Source organism: Chiloscyllium punctatum, chromosome 31, assembly GCF_047496795.1.
Source record: "Chiloscyllium punctatum isolate Juve2018m chromosome 31, sChiPun1.3, whole genome shotgun sequence".
Classification (NCBI taxonomy): Eukaryota; Metazoa; Chordata; class Chondrichthyes; order Orectolobiformes; family Hemiscylliidae; genus Chiloscyllium; species Chiloscyllium punctatum.
The window spans coordinates 11,546,981-11,563,068 of record NC_092769.1 but is presented as its reverse complement, the minus strand read 5'-3'; positions in this window follow the sequence as shown (position 1 = coordinate 11,563,068).

Here is a 16,088-nt window from a genome sequence, read left to right as displayed (position 1 = left end):
TTGCATTTAGTAATGGGAACAGCAGGCCCTGAGTCTAGTAGAGAGAACAGCAAGCCCTGCAAATAATGTAGAAAACAGCAGTCCCTGTTTATAGTATGGAGAACAGCTGTCCCTGTATATATTGTGGAGAAGAGCAGATCCTGTGTTTCAGGTAGAGAACAGCAGTCGATTCGTATTATGCAGAGAGCAGCTCTCCTGGAGAACAGTAGTCCTTGTGTAAAATGTAGAGAACAACGGTCCTGCATGCATGATAGGGACAAGCAGTCCCAGTGTACAATGTAAAGAACAGCAGTCCCTACATATTACCTAGAGAACAACAGTCCCTGTTTTTAGTAAAATGAACAGTAATCCCTGTGCATAATATACAGAACAGCAGTCCCTGTGTTTCATAAAGAGAGCAGCAATCCCTGCGTATAATATAGCGAACTCGTGTCCTGGTGTATATTATAGAGAGCAGGCGTCCCAATGTGTCATATCGAGAAGAGCCTTGCCTGTGTTTAATATGGAGAACAGCAGTCCTTCTGTCAATTATACAGGACAACAGTGCCCGTGCATAAGCGAGGACAGCACTCCCTGTGTATAATGTAGAGAACAGCAATCCAACATCCTCTGTAGAGAACAGCCGAACCTGTGCACAGTGAAGAGAAAGGCAATCTCTGGATCCAGCGTCTAGAACAGCAGAACCTTTGCACATTGTAGAGTACAGCAGTCTCTGTGTATAATGCAGAGAACAACAGTCCCTCTGTACATGATAGAGGACAGCAGTCCCTGTGTGTAACATAGAGAACAGTGATCCCTGTGTCTATTATACAGAACGGCATTGCCTTTGAACAAAATAGATAACAGCTGTACCTGTAACTCTTCGCCAGAACAGCCGTCCTTCTGTACAATACAGAGGTCTGCAGTCCCTGTGTATAATATAGAGAACAACAGTATCTGAGATAATATAGAGAACAGCAGTCCCTGCGGACAATGCAGAGAACAGCAGTCACTGTTCCCTCCCCCACTCACCCATTGTACTCTACGCTCATTTCTCCCCACCCCCACCCTCCTCTCGCTTATCTCTCCACACTTCAGGCTCTCTGCCTTTAATCCTGATGAAGGGCTTTTGCCCGAAACGTCGATTTCGCTGCTCCTTGGATGCTGCCTGAACTGCTGTACTCTTCCAGCACCACGAACATAGAGAATAGCAGTCCCTATCAATAAAATAGAGAACAGTAGTCCCTGCGCACATGCAGAAAACAGCAGTGCACGTGTATAATGTAGAGAACAGCAGCCCATTTGCTTAACATAGGGAACTGCAGTGTCTGTGTACATTGAAGAGAACAGCAGTCTCTGTGTACAACATCGAGATCTGCTGTCACTCTGCATAATATAGAAGACTGCTGACCCTGTGTATAACATAGAGAACAGCAATGTAGAGAACAGCAGTGCCTCTGTATATTGTAGAGAACAGTAACTCTGAGTACAATACAGAGAAGAGCAGTCCTTATGTCTATGATAAAAAAACAGCAGTCCCTGTGTATAATGTAGAGAACACCAGTCCATGCATATAATATAGAGATAGGTAGTCCCTGCGTCTATTATACAGAACGGTAATCCCTGCGTATAAAATAGAAAACAGCTGTTACTGTGTCTATTACAAAGAACAGCAGTCTCTTTGTATAATATAGAGAACAGCAGTCCCTCTGTACAATACAGAGATGAGCAATTCCAGTGTATAACATAGAGAATAGCAGTCCCTATGAATAAAATAGAGAACAGTAGTCCCTGCGCACATGCAGAAAACAGCAGTGCATGTGTATAATGTAGAGAACAGCAGCCCATGTGCTTAACATAGGGAACTGCAGCGTATGTGTACATTGAAGAGAACAGCAGTCTCTGTGTACAATATAGAGATCTGCTGTCACTCTGCATAATATAGAAGACTGCTGACCCTGTATATAACATAGAGAACAGCAATCTTTGTGTCTATTATAGAATAGCAGTCCCGGGGTATAATATAGCGAACAGCAGTCCTTGTGTACAATATGGAGAACAGCAGTACTGTGTATAATATAGAGAACAGCATTCCCTGTGTTTAGTAAAGAGAACAGCAGAAGCTATGTATATTATAGGGAACAGCAGTCCCTCTATATAATATAGAGAACAGCAAACCCTGTGAATAATGTGGAGAACAGTAGTCCCTGTGTTTATTGTAGAGAACAGCAGATCATGTGTCTCAAGTAGAGAACAGTGTTTTTTATAGAGAACAGCTGTCCCTGAGTGTCTGGTAGAGAACAGTAATCCCTGTGTAAAACGTAGAAAATTGCGGTTAAGCAGACAATATAGAGAATAGTCGTCTCTCCATATAGTATAGCGAACAGTGGTCCTGCGTCCATTGTAAAGAACACATACAATATAGAGAACAACAATCCCTGTACTTCATAAATAGAACAGCAATCCTAGTATGTAATAGAGAGAACAGCATTCACATGTGTATAAGAAAGAGAACATGTATCCTGTGTATGTTTTTGAGAGCAGGAGTCCCTGCGTCTAATATAGAGAACAGCAGTCAATGTACATAATATATAGAACAGCAGTCCCTGTGTGTAATATAAAGAACAGCAAATCCTATGAATAATATAGAAAACTGCAGTCCCTGTTTTTAATGTGGATAACAGTAGTCTCTGTGTATATTGTAGAGAACAGCAGATTCTGTGTCTCATGTAGAGAATAGCAGTCAATGTGTATAATGTAGAGAACAGCTGTCCCGAAAGTATGGTAGAGGAACAGCAATCCCTGTGTAAAATGTCCAGAACAGCGGTCCTGCGGACATTGTAGGGAATATCAGTCCGTGTGTACAATGCAGAGAACAGCAGTCTGTGTGTTTAATTAAAAGAACAGCAATAGCTGTGTATAATATAGAAAACAGTAGTTACTGTGTATAATATAGAGCACACGTCTCCCTGTGCATATTATAGAGAGCAGGGGTCACTTTGTGTAATACAGAGAAGAGTCTTACCTGTGTATAGGATGTAGAACAGCAGTCCTTTTGTCAAATATACAGAACAACAGTGCCTCTGTAAAAGAGAGATCAGCACTGCCTGTGTATAACACAGAGAACAGCAATCCATCTGTCTCATGTCGGGAACTGCAGATCCTGTGTCTAATGTAGGGAATAGCTGTCCCTGTATATAATATAGAGAACAGCAATCCCTCTGTATAATGGAAAAAATAGCAGTCCCTGTGTATAACGTGGAGAACAGAAGTCCTTGTGTATAATTTAGAGAACAGCAGTCCAGCATACAATGCAGAATACAGCAGTCCCTCTGTACACTTTAGAGACCAGCAGTCCCTGTGTATAATGTGGAGAACAGCAGTCCCTCTGTACTCTGAGTCTATAACAAAGACCAGCAATTCCAGTGTACAAAATAGACAACAGCTGTACCTGTGTCTATTCCACAGAACATCCGTCCCTCTGTGCAAAAGAGAGATCTCCAGTCTCTGTGTATAATAAAGAGAACAGCAGTCCCTGCACACAGTGCAAAGAATGGCAGTCACCATGTACAATGCAGCGAACAGCAGTCCGTGTGTGCAGTGCAGAGGACAGCAGTGCTTCTGTACGTTGCAAAGAATAGTGATCTCTGAGTATAATATAGAGAACAGCAGTGCCTGTGTTTAATAAAGCGAAAAGCAGTCCCTGTGCATGATCGAAAGAACAACAGTCTCTGGGTTTACTATACAGAAATGCAGTCCTTCTTACAATATAGAGAACAGGCATTTATTCGGCATTTGATAAGGTTCCCCATGGTAGGCTCATTCAGAAGGTCAGGCGGAATGGGATTCAGGGGAACATAGCTGTCTGGATGCAGAATTGGCTGGCCAACAGAAGACAGCGAGTGGTAGTAGAAGGAAAATATTCTGCCTGGAAGTCTGTGGTGTGTGGTGTTCCACATGGCTCTGTCCTTGGGCCTCTATTGTTTGTAATTTTTATTAATGACTTGGAGGAGGGGATTGAAGGATGGGTCAGCAAGTTTGCAGATGACACAAGGATTGGAGGTGTCGTTGACAGTATAGAGGGCTGTTGTAGGCTGCAGCGGGACATTGACAGGATGCAGAGATGGGCTGAGAGGTGGCAGATGGAGTTCAATCTGGATAAATGCGAGGTGATGCATTTTGGAAGGTCGAATTTGAAAGCTGAGTACAGGACTAAGGATAGGATTCTTGGCAGTGTGGAGGAATAGAAGGATCTTCGGGTGCAGGTACATAGATCCCTTAAAATGGCCACCCAAGTGGGCAGGGTTGTTAAGAAAGCATATGGTGTTTTGGCTTTCATTAACAGGGGAATTGAGTTTAAGAGTCGTGAGATCTTGTTACAGCTCAATAAAACTTTGGTTAGACCGCACTTGGAATACTGCATCCAGTTCTGGTCGCCCTATCATAAGAAACATGTGGATGCTTTGGAGCGGGTTCAGAGGAGGTTTACCAGCATGCTGCCTGGACTGGAAGGCTTATCTTATGAAGAGAGGTTGATTGAGCTCGGAACTTTTTCGTTGGAGAAGAGGAGGAGAAGAGGGTACCTGGTTGAGGCATACAAGATAATGAGAGGCATAGAGAGTCTCTGGCTATCGACTCTATTTCCCAGGGCAGAAATGACGAACATGAGGGATCATAGTTTTAAACTGGTTGGAGGAAGGTATAGAGGGAATGTCAGAGGCGGGTTCTTTACACAAAGAGTTGTGAGAGCATGGAATGCGTTGCCAGCAGAAGTTGTGGATGCGGGGTCAGTGGGGACATTTAAGAGACTGCTGGTCACAGAAATTTGAGGGTGCATACATGAGGATCAGTGGTCGGCACAACATCGTGGGCTGAAGGGCCTGTTCTGTGCTGTACTGTTCTATATTCTATGTTCTAACAACAGTCCCTATGTCCACTATAGAGAACAACGTCCCTGTGTATAACGTAGAGAACAGCAGTCCCTGTGTACAATATAGAGAAGAGCTGCTCCTGGGTCTATTACTCAGAACAGCAGTCCCTATGTATAATATAGAGAACAGAAGTCCCTTGGGACAGTACAGAGATGAGCAGTCCCTGTATATAACATAGAGAACAGCAGACCCTCTGTATATATTAGAAAACAGCATTCCCTGCGTAAATGCAGAGAGCAGGAGTGGCTGTGTACAATGCAGAGAACAGTAGTTCATATGTTCAATATAGAGAACAGCAGTGCATGTGTACGTTACAGAGGACAGCAGCACTATGTATAATATAGAGATCAGCAGTCCTTGTGTATGATATAGAGAACAGAAAACCCTGTGAATAATTTAGAAAAGAGCTGGCCCTGTTTATAATGTGGATAACAGTAGTCCCTGTGTATACTGGGGAGAACAGCAGATCCTTTGTCCCATGTAGAGAACAGCAGCCAATGCATATTAATGTAAAGAACAGCTGTCCCTGAGTGTATGGTAGAGAACAGTAGTCCCTGTGAGTCGTACAGAGAACAACTGCTCCTGTATCTATTACACACAATAGCAGTCCTTATGTATAATATAGATAACAGCAGTCCCTCGGTACAATACAGAGATGAGCAGTCCCTGTGTGTAGCATAGAGAAAAGCAGTCCCTATGTTTAAAATAGAGAACAGCAGTGACTGTGTACAATGTAGAGAACAGCAGCCCATGTGTTCAACATAGAGACCAGCAGTGCCTGTGTCCATTATAAAGAAGAGTAGCCCCTGTGCATAATGTAGAGAAAAACAGTCCCTGTGTCTGATACAGAGAATAGCAAACCCTGTGAATAATGTAGAAAACAGATGTCCCTGTTTACAATGTTGAGAACAATAGTCTCTGTTTATATTGAGGAGAACAGCAGATGCTGTGTCTCATGTGGAGAACAGCAGTCGATGCGTATAAGGTAGAGAACAGCGTCCTGCGTACATTGTAGGGAAGAGCAGTCCTTGTGTACACTGCAGAGAACAGCAGTTCCTTCATATAATATAGAGAACAGCATTCCCTGTGTTTAATAAAAAGAACAAAAATCCTGTGTATACTATTGAGAACAGCAATCTGCATGCTGCACAAAGAGAACAGCAATCCCTGTGTATAATATAGAGAACAGTAGTTGCTGTGCATACTATAGAGAACACGTGGCGCTGTGTACATTATAGAGAGCATGGGTCCCTCAGTGTAATATAGAGAACACCCTCACCTGTGTGTAATATGGAAAACAGCAGTCCTTGTGTCAATTATACGGAACAACATTGCCGGTGTATAAGAGACAACAGCACTTCCTGTGTTTAACATAGAGAACAGCAATTCCTATGTCTCATGTAGATAACAGCAGTCGATATGTATAATCTAGAGAACAGCTGTCCTCAAGTGTATGGTAGAGAACAGTAGTCCCTGTGTAAAACGTAGAGAACAGCGGTGCTGCATGGATTGTAAGGTAGAGCAGTCCCTGTGTACAGTGTAGACAACAGCAGTCCATGTGAACAATGCAGAGAAGAGCAGTGCCCTTGTACATTGTAGATAATAGTAATCTCTGAGTATTATATAGAGAACAGCAGTCACTGTGTATAATATTGAGAACAGTAGTCGCTGTGAATAATATAGAAATACGTGACCCGATGTTTAATAAAGAGAGCAGCAGTCCCTGTGTGTAATATAGAGAACAACATTACCTGTGTATAATATGGACAACAGTAGTCCTTGTGTCAAATATACAGAGTAAAAGTGCCCATGAATAAGAGAGAACAGCAGTCCCTCTGTACAATATAGAGAACAGCAGTCCCCGTGTATAAAAGAGTGAACATCACTCCCTGTGTATAACATAGAGAACAGCAATCCCTGCGGCCAATGTAGGGAACAGCAGATACTGTGTCGAATATAGGTGACAGCTTTCCATGTGTGTAATGTAGAGAACAGCAGTCCCTGGGTCGATTTTCGAGAACAGAAGAGAACAGCAGTCACTGTGAACAATGTCATAGTCCATGTTAATATTTCGCTCATGAGAAAACACCCTCTTCTTCACCCGAATAAAGCCAGAGGCACAAAGCTTTATTGACGAAGCAGTGGGATCATGGTACCATGACCTGGCAGGGTGAAGAATGGAACCTTCGTAAACAATTGTTGCAAATGGAGTAATTTCGAAGAAATTAATCACGAATCATCACGATAAACACATTTTATTCACATGAATTACAATGCATGGTCATGTTAGGAATTTCAACCAGCAATGCAGTTAAAATAAAATAGCAATGTTTCTAATATTACAGCTTCTATAAACTGTACATGAGAGAAATTAAGTGCTATATAACCTATAGAGTCAAACAGACTTTGACTTAGAATATTAAGGGACGTATTTTTCAAAGAATTGTAAAATAGAATTGTTCTCAATTATATTTGAATGATGAAACATAACAATTTAAATACTCCTTGCAGAGCTATTAGAGTTACATCCTATTTGGCAGAATTGTATGGAATAGCTGGTTTCCACAAACACCTATTTTAAAAACTCCATTATAATCATTGACTGGTCATTATGTCTTTTTGTCTGAGGATCTATGGAATCATGGAACGTCCAGAAATTATGCCAACAATAGAGCAATAAGTTGGCTTGAAATTAATCCAGGCACTCTGAATGTGACTAAAGCTTGAGGAGATCATTCATTATATAACAGGATATTTAACCATCAGAATAAACTCCTGTTATTGAAAACTTCTGGGTAATATGTAAAATAACGGCTAACACTAGTTCGTAGCGTGGCTTGCACTCAAATATTTAACTGTGTAATATATTGGACTGAATAAAGAACATTTGTTTATTATTTCTCACACAGAGCCATTGAGTCATGCAGCACGCAAACAGACCCTTTAGTCCAACTCATCAACTCTGACAATTTCCCAAACTAAACCAGTCCTACTTGCTTGTGTTTGGCCCATAACCCTCCAAACCTTTCCTACTCATCTATTTATCCAAATGCCTTTTCAACGTTGTAATTGTGCTCAGATCCACCACTTCCTCTGAACCGCTCTGCCTTTTAAAATAAATGCATCTCATGTCCTTCTTAAAACCTTCTTCTCTCATCTTAACACTATGGTGCCTAGTTTTGAACTCCACCGCCCCAGGGAATAAACCTTTGCTATTCACCTTCTGCATGCCCCGCATGATTTATAAACGTCCAAAACGTCACCGCTCTATCTCCTACTCTCCAGTCTAAACAGTCCCAGGCTGTCCTGCCTATGTTTATAACTCAACCCTCCACCTCTGACAAATTAATGATAAGTCTCTTCTGAACCCTCTCCAATTTAATATCATCCTTCATATAACAGGATGAATCAAACTATGCACAGCACTCCAAAAGTGGACTCATCAATGTCCTGGACAACGTCAACATGATATCACAACTGCAACGCTCAATGGTCTGAGCAATGAAAGCAAGCATGTTAACCATCATGTTAGCCATCCTGTCTACCTGTGACACAACTTTAAAGGAACAATGTGCCCAAATCCCTCAGTGTCTTCGGTCAACAAAGCAACCTGGGGCCCTCCCATTAGCTGTACAAGTCCTGACCTTGTTTTTTTTACTCAACTGCAATAAAATCCATTTGCTACCAATCCACCTGTTGTCCCAAATGGCCAAGGTCCCTTTGTAATCTTAGATAACAGTCCCTGTCAACAATACCACCAAAGAAACGAGTGTAAGGAAGGTGCTCTGAATATTTCCATAGCACTAGATTAGATACTCTATAGTGTGGAAACAGGCCCTTCAGCCCAACATGTCCACAGCGCCCCTCCGAAGAGAAACCCACTCCCCTGCCCCAACTAATGCACCTAACACTATGAGCAATTCACCTGACCTGCATACCATTGGATTGTGGGAGGAAACCCACTCAGGCACAAGGAGAATGGAGAAACTCCACACAGACAGGCAGGCACGACTCGAACCCACAACCCAGGTGCTGTGAGGCAGCAGCACTAGCCACTGAGCCACCATGCCGCCCTAACATGGGTAATAGTATCAACAGTCCAAAGGAATGGGGATGGGGTCAGGAGCATGATAGATAGAACATAGAACATAGAACATAGAACATTGCAGCGCAGTACAGGCCCTTCGGCCCTCGATGTTGCGCCGATCAAAGCACCCCTAACCTACACTAAGCCACTATCCTGCATATACCTATCCAATGCCCGCTTAAGTACCCATAAAGTGGGAGAGTCCACTACTGCTACTGGCAGGGCATTCCATGAACTTACGACTCGCTGAGTGAAAAACCTACCCCTAACATCAGTCCTATATCTAACCCCCTTAATTTAAAGCTATGCCCCCTTGTAATAGCTGACTCCATACGTGGAAAAAGGTTCTCACTGTCAACCCGATCTAACCCCCTAATCATCTTGTACACCTCTATCAAATCACCCCTAAACCTTCTTTTCTCCAATGAAAACAACCCCAAGTGCCTCAGCCTTTCCTCATAGGATTTTCCTACCATACCAGGCAACATCCTGGTAAACTTGCTCTGCACACGTTCCAGTGCCTCCACATCCTTCCTATAGTATGGCGACCAAAACTGCACACAATATTCCAGATGCGGCCACACCAGAGTCTTATACAACTGCAGCATGACCTCAGGACTCCGGAACTCAATTCCTCTACCAATAAAAGCCAGTAGGCCATATGCCTTCTTCACTGCACTATTTACCTGGGTGGCAACTTTCAGAGATCTGTGTACATGGACACCAAGATCCCTCGGCTCTTCCACACTACCAAGTAGTCTACCATTAGCCCAGTAATCCATCTTTTTATTACTCTTACCAAAGTGAATCACTTCACACTTAGCTACATTGAACTCCATTTTCCACCTTTCTGCCCAGCTGTGCAGCTTCTCTATATCCCGCTGTAACCTGCCATATCCTTCCTCACTGTCTACAACTCCTCCGACTTTCGTATCATCCGCAAACTTGCTCACCCAACCTTCTAACCCTTCCTCCAGGTCATTTATAAAAATGACAAACAGCAATGGTCCCAAAACAGATCCTTGTGGAACACCGCTAGTGACGGCACTCCAAGATGAACCTTTGCCATCAACTACCACCCTCTGTCTTCTTCCAGAGAGCCAATTCCTAATCCAAACCTCCAACTCACCTTCAATGCCATATCTCTGTATTTTCTGCAGTAGCCTACCATGGGGGACCTTATCAAACGCCTTCCTAAAATCCATATATACCACATCTACCGCTTTCCCCTCATCTACCTCCTTCGTCACCTTCTCAAAGAATTCAATAAGGTTTGTGAGGCACGACCTGCCCTTCACAAAACCATGCTGACTATCCTTGATCACATCACTCTTATCCAGATGTGCATAAATCCTATCCCTTACAATTCTCTCTAAGACTTTGCCCACAACAGAAGTGAGACTCACTGGCCTATAGTTACTAGGATTATCCCTACTCCCCTTCTTGAACAAGGGAACCACGTTTGCTAGCCTCCAGTCCTCTGGCACTACTCCTGTCGACAAAGAGGACACAAAAATCAAGGCCAATGGCTCTGCAATCGCCTCCCTTGCTTCCCAGAGAATCCTAGGATAAATACCATCAGGCCCAGGGGACTTATCTATTTTCACCCTTGCCAGAATTTCCAACACCTCTTCTCTACATATCTCAAAGCCATCCATTCTACTTATTCGTGCCTCAGTATTTATATCGACAACAATGTCCTGTTCCTGAGTGAATACTGACGAAAAGTATTCATTCAGCGCCTCCCCAATCTCTTCAGCCTCCACACGCAACTTCCCATTACTATCCTTGATTGGACCTATTCCTTCCCTAGTCATTCTTTTATTCCTAACATACCTATAGAAAGCCTTAGGGTTTTCCCTAATCCTACCAACTAAGGACCTTTCATGTCCCCTCCTTGCTGCTCTTAGCTCTCTCTTCAGGTCCTTCCGGGCTACCTTATAACTCTCAATTGCCCCTATTGAACCTTCACGCCTCATCTTTACAAAGGCCGCCCTCTTCCGTTTAACAAGGGATTCCAACTCCTTATTAAACCACGGCTCCCTCACACGACTCTTTCCTCCCTGCCTGATAGGTACGTACATATCAAGGACACTCAATAGTTGCTCCTTGAACAAGTTCCACATATCAATTACGCTCTTGCCTTGGAATCTACTTTTCCAATCCACACATCCTAAGTCATGCCCCAACGCATCATAATTTCCCTGCCCCCAGCTATAACTCTTGCCCTGTAGTACACACTTATCCCTCTCCATCACGAGAGTAAAAATCACCGAATTGTGGTCACTGTCCCCAAAGTGCTCACCTACCTCTAGTTCTAATACCTGGCCTGGTTCGTTACCCAGAACCAGATCCAGTATGGCCTCACCTCTTGTAGGCTTATCTACATATTGTGTCAGGAAACTCTCCTGCACACATTGCACAAACACTGACCCATCTAACGAACTTGAGCTATAGCTTTCCCAATCAATATCAGGAAAGTTAAAGTCTCCCATAACAATCACCCTATTACTGTCACACTTCTCCTGAATCATCTTCGCAATCCTTTCTTCAACGATTCTAGGACTATTAGGAGGCCTGTAAAAGACTCCTAACAGGGTGACCTCACCTCTCCTATTCCTAACCTCCACCCAAACTACCTCAGATGGCAAATCTTCGTCCATCTTCCTTTCCACCGCTGTAATACTATCTTTGACAAGCAAAGCCACACCCCCCCCTCTTTTGCCCCCACCTCTGACCCTACTAAAACATTTAAACCCTGGAACCTGCAACAGCCAATCCTGTCCCTGATCTAGCCATGTCTCCGTAATAGCCACAACATCGAAGTCCCAGGTACCAACCCACGCTGCGAGTTCACCTACCTTATTTCGTATACTTCTGGCATTAAAGTACACACACTTCAAGCCACTCTTCTGTTTACATGCACCCTCCTTTAAGATTGATGCCATATTCCTAACCTCACTACACTCCAGGTCCTGCACCCTAAAGCTACAGTCTGGGTTCCCATGCCCCTGCAGAGTTAGTTTAAACCCCCCCCTCAAGAGCACTAGCAAACCTCCCGCCAAGAATACTGGTGCCCCTCAGGTTCAGGTGCAGACCATCCTGTTTATAGAGGTCCCACCTTCCCCAGAAAGAACCCCAGTTATCCAAGTACCGAAATCCCTTCCTCCTGCACCATCCCTGTAGCCACGCATTTAACTCTTCTCTCTCCCTATTCCTCGACTCTCTATCACGTGGCACGGGTAACAAACCAGAGACAACAACTCTGTTCGTTCTAACTCTGAGCTTCCAACCTAGCTCCCTAAAAGCCTGTCTAACATCCTCAGCACTCCTCCTACCTATGTCATTGGTGCCAATATGGACCACGACTTCAGGCTGCTCCCCCTCCCCCTTAAGGACCCGGAAAACACGATCAGAGACATCACGTACCCTTGCACCTGGGAGGCAACATACCAAACGTGAGTCTCTCTCGTTCCCACAAAACCGCCTATCTGTGCCCCGAACTATCGAGTCCCCAATTATTATTGCTCTGCTCTTCTCCACCCTTCCCTTCTGAGTAGATGGGACAGGCTCCGTGCCAGAGGCCTGAGCCCCGTTACTTACCCCTGGTAAGTCGTCCTCCCCACAAGTATCCAAAACGGTATACTGGTCCCTGCACTGGCTGCTTCCTCCCAGTCCCCCTCACTGTCACCCATCTATCTGCCATCTTTGGAGTTACTACTTCCCTATAGCTCCGATCTATGACCCCCTCTGCCTCCCGAATGATCCGAAGTTCATCCAACTCCAGCTCCAGTTCCCTAACACGGTCTTGGAGGAGCTGGAGATGGGTGCACTTCCTGCAAGTGTAATCAGCAGGGACGTCCAAGGCATCCCTCACCTCATACATGTTGCAGGAGGAACATTGCACTGCCTTCACTGCCATCCCTCTAAAGCTAACCTTTATTTTAAACAAAAAACTGGGTCTAAAGAATACAACAAGCAAAATTCGGCACTTACCTCCTTACCACAACGGATCTTAATTTTAGGTTAGAGGAGGAGGGCGGGTGGGATGCACGACCTCCGTAGTGCCTCGGGTTCTTCAGCTGCGCGCTTTTAAAGGGGAAACAAACCTACCCAGGTAAGCTTACGCACTACCTGCTTCCGGGTCTAGGCTGCCTCTCTGGTCGTCGTCACTTCCCCCTGCTGCTCCCGCTCTTTCTGTGAAGAGAGTGAAAAAAACACCGCTGCCCGCTACCGGTAAGTACTTTTAAAACAAACAGTTTTAAAAACAAACAAACAGATATGGAAGTCTCTGAGCTTATGAATGGTAGTGGCAGAGAGACAATTGACTGTAAAGAAATCTGAGGAAATAAAGACTGGAGAAAAGTACCAAAGAAGGTCTATTGAATACCAGAAATTCATGTAAACTTTAAACAATTTGATGAAGTTACTCCACATCGATCTGATCAAAGGGAATGGTACAGTCATCACAGTACTGGCAGCTGAATAAGACTGGAACAAAGACAAATACACAAAGGCAGTATCACCAGCACTCCGAGAGGTTTCCACTCCAACACGGTGGTTTAAGTGTGGAGGCACTCGTGTCTACACACAGCACCCACTCAAACATCCCTTCCAATAGCACATGGGCTAGCAGCACGAAGGATTATGCAATTCACTCCCGCACTAGAGCCGCTGTTTAATGGAGGAATTCCAGCAGGATTATGTCAATGAGCTAAAATAAATCAAGTCCAAATGCAGCACTGGTCCCACAGAAGATGGTTGAAGGAAGTTGACAGGATATGGAGTGATGTGTCCTCTCTGGCAAGACCCAAAGCACTGGTTATTTTCTTCAGCTCCATCTTGATCTTCCTGTAACTGGTGTAAAGCTCAGTTAATCGTGACCAAAATTTGAATGAACCTCTAGATGATAGGGACTACACCCAAACTAATCCTCATTCCAACTGAGCCCCTTCACCAGACTTGACTTGCCCTTGAACTGCATATCTCTTGATCCAAACTGATTAATTTTGGCTTACCTTAGGAACCTGCCACCCTCTGCACCCTCCACCCTACCAACCTGCCACTCGAGCCACTTACCTCAGCCACATACACGCCTTGTCTTCTTTTGAATTGACCTACAAGATGTGGCATTTTTCACCAATTTGCCCGCAAGATGATAGTAGTCTTCTACCTGTTGAACCTTTGCAGTCCATTCAATCATTGACTCACTCGCTGATTCAGTCATTCATTCAGACACAAACACCAGTAGCTCTTGACGAAAGAAGGTGTGTCTTCTTCCCTTAAACAACAAGGATGTCTGAGGGGTACTACACTTCTCGTTTCTGAAATATCGTGGAGGCAGATCCGACTTTCAACAGGGCATTGGATGGTCATTTGGATAGAAATGATGAGAAATAGTATGGGGGAGAAAACGAGGAGATTAACACGTGGAATGATGCTCACTTAGAAACAAGTGCAAGTGCAATGGGCCAAATGGCCTCCTTCTGCACTGTTGCACTTCTGTGATTCTGAGCGATATAAGGCTTCACCACAGCAAAGAGCAGTGAAAGAGAATTGACAGCAAGCCCACTTTGTTGTTGTTTCTCTGTTCCATTGACTTTGGAAATTGAAATTCCATTGAAAGTGAAATTGGACACCCCCAAGTCCGCATGATCAACCACACTACCCAGGGCCCTAACATTAATGATATAAGAATTACGTCCCACACATCCCAGGTCCCTCTGTTCTGCAACACTCCCCAAGGCCCAACCGTAAATTATATAAGAATTATGTCCTCCGCCGCCTAGGTCTCTCTGTTCTAAAACACAACCGAAGGCCCAATCGTTAATGATATAAGAATTATGTCCTCCACATCCAAGGTCCCTCTGTTCCACAGCACTACCCAAGGAACTACCGTTACTTATATAGGAATTATATCCTACACCCCCTAGGTCGACGTGTTCTACAACACTACCGAAGGTCCTACCATTAATTATACAATAATTATCTCCTTCACCCCTAGGTCTCCCGTTCGACAACACTATCCAAGGCATTAACCAGTAATTACATCATAATTATATCCTACACTTCATAGGTCCTCGTGTTCTATAACACAACACAAGGTCCTATCATTAATTGTGCCCAACACACCCCAGGTCTGTCTGTTCTCCAACACTACTCAAGTCCCGACCACTAATTATATAAGAATTATGGCCTACACTTCTAAAGTGCCTGTGTTCTACAACACTACTCAAGGAACTCCATTAATTATATAAGAATTATGTCATACACCCCCAAGGTCCCACTGGTCTTCAATAGTACCCAAGGCACTACCATTAATTCTGTCAGAATTATATTCATCATCGACTGGGTCCCTCTGTTCTACAACACTATCCATGCCCATGCCTGACGTCCAGCATCCTCACTTTCTCCTTATTTCCTACTACTCCTAGGTCCCCCGATGGACGACACTACCCAAGGTCCTGCCATTAATAATGTCAGAATTATGTCCTCAAACCTCCAGGCCCCTGTATTGTATAACATTATACAATGCCTTACCATACGATATATAATAATTATATCCTACACCCCCGGGTCCCTGCGTTCTACAACTCTACTCAAGTCCTATCATTAATTATGTCATAATTACGTCCAACACACCCGGATATGCGTTTTCTACAACACTGTCTAAAACCCTACAGTTAACTATAAAGAATTATGTCCTACATTCCTTACCTTCCCCTCTTATGCCACACTAAATAAGGCCCTACCATTGATTATGTCAGAATTACGACAGAACTTCTCTGATACATTATTCACAACACTATTATTGATATTAATAAAGTACAATGCTTTTTAATTATCATTGATACAGTAACTTGTCAGACAATGTCAAATACAATCACACAAAGTCTAGTACTTACTGCAGTGTTTGTATTTTAGTTTGGGTTGCTCAGTTTGTTTGTATTCCTCAGTCACAGGCAATAGTTCCTCTCCTGAATCTCCTGGCTTATTACAACTCACATTCAGATCAACTTTGGTCTCCAGCACCTGCAGTCCTTACTTTCTCGCAGGTTATGACTTTGGATCTGGTAAGGATGCAGTATATA